This window comes from Rattus norvegicus, chromosome 8 (assembly GCF_036323735.1).
Source record: "Rattus norvegicus strain BN/NHsdMcwi chromosome 8, GRCr8, whole genome shotgun sequence".
Classification (NCBI taxonomy): Eukaryota; Metazoa; Chordata; class Mammalia; order Rodentia; family Muridae; genus Rattus; species Rattus norvegicus.
The window spans coordinates 77,215,432-77,219,354 of NC_086026.1; the positions used below are offsets into that span (position 1 = coordinate 77,215,432).

The 3,923-nt window shown below is 46.2% G+C and overlaps 1 long non-coding RNA gene across 1 annotated transcript; it reads right to left on the reverse strand.

The window, feature by feature from the left end:
• Positions 1-615: 615 nt before the first annotated feature.
• On the reverse strand, positions 616-2,669 carry LOC100911360 (uncharacterized). The gene is made up of 4 exons (NR_131088.1): positions 2,573-2,669; positions 2,001-2,292; positions 1,674-1,872; positions 616-860 (listed from the first exon to the last, which is right to left on the reverse strand). It is a non-coding gene; the product is annotated as an uncharacterized LOC100911360 (long non-coding RNA).
• Between the last annotated feature and the right edge of the window lie 1,254 nt (positions 2,670-3,923).

The window sequence follows — 3,923 nt, forward strand, 5'->3', positions numbered from 1 at the left end:
CCTACCTCTTTAGCATGACCTTCTTCAACGCGGTCTTTTAGCCAGGTGATTGACCTGCCGAACTAGGATGGACCTTTATTTCTATTCTAACAAGATCACAGTGGACGAGAGACTAGATGTACAATCACAGAAGCTGTTCACAGTGGTCCTTTAATTCAGATGACTGGAAGACATACTGAGTGGAGCCCAGACTGGTATCCCACAGGCTCATGAACACCATGCACTTCTGATCAAAATGGATTTTGGAGTAACATATTACACTATACCAACATCCCAAATATCACACTGATTTAATGTGCTTTATTTGGCCATGAACCAGGGTACCATTCACTACCAGCAGATCTAGACACGTTCACTGAAGTATTTAGACCAGCAACCCAATGGCTCATGTGCCACTGTCTAGATAGCAATTTTGTGTGGGTGCTAGGTGTTAGATCTAGATGAAACAGGCTTGAATTTCATAGCTCAACCATTTCTCAGTTGCATCATATGCTGAGATGACCTCATTTCTAACAGTGGAGGCACAGAGGGTGACTGAGAAAGGCAGAGATGCTCCGGGTGTAAGAAGCAATCCTAATGCTTTTCTGAATAGGATTCAAGATCTAGAAGAGAGGATATGTGGAAATTTGCCATTTATTGAACTACTAGGACATGAACGCACAGCTCTGGGTAACTTTACAAACATGCAGAAGATAGTCAACAGGAGAAAGAGAAGAACTGGGGAGAGAGTCTGAGATTAGAGTTCCAATAAGAGGTAATGCTGAATCTCTCTGTCCATGACATGGCGAGTCCTTCGTGAAGCCTCCTCTTGCACTTGATGTAATGGCCTCCAGGCTTGGTATGCAGCAGACAATTCGGATCTATTTCATGATGAGAATGGAGAGGCTCAAAGACCAGAAGCAGCAATTCGTGCACAACCAGATGCCTCGTGCATCCTCCTCTTCCCACTCATTAGAAAATAAAGTGCTGATGCATGTCACCCCACCAGTTGGACTGCATGAGTCTGAAGAAACCATTAAGCAGAAAGCAAGAAGCTTTTGGGCAAGAAGCCCCCAGAGACTATTGTGCCAGTGCCCAAATTCACAGCAATGATTCAAGGACAACTAATCCTAGACCAACAGCAATGTGAAGAAGTAATAGAGAACGCCTTGGAGGCTGTATGACTTGAGTTCGAACTTAAAACAAGCCATAGCTAACTTACAAGCAGCTCACTGCATGCATGTAGGTAGGTGGTGGCTCTCGGACCATGGAGACTGTTCAGTCAAAAGTTACCGAGGATATCCATGCCCTCCCCCCAAAAATTACCTTCTAATAAGGTCACCAATGAGCAGCTCAAAGCCTTGCATACAAAGATAGAGGCAATTCTCCACCATGCACCGACTTTGTCTGCATACTTAGAAGGCACCCCAGGCTCCTGTTAAACTTGCTCTTGCTCTCAAGCCTGTACCTCTATCAGGGGCGGAGCCTCACTGCCCAGACAGACAAGAGTAACTGCTTGTACTTCGACAGCTGAGAGAAGCCCTCTTGACTTTCTCTGTCAGTTTGGCATGGCCCAAGATAGGCATGGAATAAGACACAGCCCAGATTGCTGGTTTATGTCCTAAGAGCTAAGGTAGGGGATGGTGGGGGGTGGGGGGAAGGAGAACAGATTTTACCAGAGATCTCTTCAACACCTTCGACCTTTTCTGTTGCTAATGATTTGTCAGAAGGCGTGTGGCTCAACAGAACTCCATTACTGTTACATAGCAGACGCCTACATGGTTCAGAGGAACTCAAAATTGGTTTAATATAGCTGCCACACTGCCAAGGCCTGTCCTGGAAATGACGCAATAGGCCAGAAGGTTCAACAGAAGTGCAGTGGCTCAGAAAACTCTGAAAGACAAAACCATTTGGTTTTTCTCACTCAAATGGTTAAAAAGACCTGCCCCCTCCCCCACACCACACACAGACCAAGGAAAGGGAGACAAAGCCCCAGTCACAGTGGTCAGGGAGAAACTTACCCTGATCTGGTTTCTTAAGAGTCCAAAACAAAGTTCAACACTCATTTCTCTGTTGCACCAAATAGAGGTAAAAACCAGATGACGCCGGTTGGAGTGGGAGGAGAAGTTCTTGGAGTTAAAATGACTTCAGCAAATGTCTGGGTCTCTCAGCTGCTTTCCTCCATCCTGGGTCAACTTCCTCCTAGTGGCTGACATCCCAAATGGGTGTTTACTTCTGGTCCCAACTTGGCCAAAATTATTACTAGTAGTCAGACTGCAGGCCCCAGGAGTTGTACCGAGCTGTGCTGGGCACCTGTCCTCAAAAGACAAATTCAAGAGATAGGTAATAGTGAAAATTAAGAAAACATTGGTTCCAGGTGGCCACATTGGGAAGGGTGACAAAGAGGCCCAGTGTCCTACTTCCAGGCTTTCTTCAGGTCCCTGTCAAATGTGATAAGGGCCTTTCCAGAAACAAAAGGAAGCTGACTGCCATAATCAGCATCTACACCTCCTGCAGGACTCTGTCAGGACACTGAGTCAGAATATAGTTTACCATAGAAAGGATACAAAGACTAAAGTATAAAGGGACACACCCAGGAAGGCCATGTAAGGATGCTCGCTCTGCTGTGCTCAGCCTTTGGATGTGAATCCTGTGAACCAGTGTCACCACGGATAAATGCTGTCTCCTGGCAGAAAGGCCCCATGTCCCATCTCTCTACAAGAGAACTCCACAACAAAAATAGGAAGCAAGAGTTAGGCAGAGCGGAGCGGTCCAGGTCAAGGTGTGGTCCTGCTCATCACTGACAAGATTATCTCTACTGTAGCTTGTCTCTTACAAGGGAGTCTGAAAAGTTGTCAAAACTGGGCAGAATCTGGTTCAAGAGACAACTTCCTGCTGCTTCTTGTTGGCAGCATGGGACAAAGCCTGCAGGAACCAAAGCCTTGGGGATATAAACAGCAGAGGCAGGACTGTACAATGGCAAGCCGGTGTGGGTGGGAATGAATGTCAGCACGATGCATGGCCAGACTTTGGGGACTTGCCCCTTAGCTCACAGGCTCACATCCACTCTTGGGCATGCTCTTTCCTTTCTTAACAAACTATCTGTATTCCACATCTAACTTGAAAGGCATACCAGCTGCTGGGATTCTCAATTAAGTAATGCTGTTTTTCTCTTAAGCTCAAATAAAAAAAATTTTTGAGCCTATTTCTAAATTCTTTTAAATAACGAGACTAACAGTCCCCCAAAGGGAATCTGTTTCCCCAGTAACAACAACTCAAGATTCTCGGGAAATTCCAATTTTTTGGGGACCACTGTTTCAATAGTTTGATAGCTAGAGGAAGGGGCACAAATGTCTGTTTAGAATATCTTCAATCCTTCAAGGACCGTCACACGACCCATGAAAGAGAAGGGTTAGAATACTGGAGATGGGGAAAGCTTCTAAAGAGGAGTGGGCTGGTTTTGTGATACACACCTTTAATCCCAGCACTTGGGAGGCAGGAGGATCTCTGTGTGTTAGAGGCCAGGCTGGTCTATATAGAGAGCTCCAGAACAGTCAGGGCTGCATCGAGAGACCCTGTTTCAAGTAAAATAATAATAACAACAACAACAACAAAGAAATGAGGGGCTTTGGAAGTTCACTGAAGGCATCATAGGACAGTTCAAAAGTGCACACAAGCACAAAGATGAAGTACTGAGAAGAAGAAAGGTGAGCTGAACCCAGCTCCCCTCAGGGCTTCTGCCACAGGATATGGAGTTGCCTTCCAGCTCATATGGCTGCGGCCAGTGGCTGAGATCAGAGCGCCAGGGTGAGAGACTGACTCAGGAGGCTCAGGAGTGAACTATACAGGGAAAGGTAGTCCCACCTTGATGTGAGGGAGCAGACTTCATCAACTGAGTATCGCTGGAATTTGACGACATTGACTCTGAGGCCGGTAGGGATCCA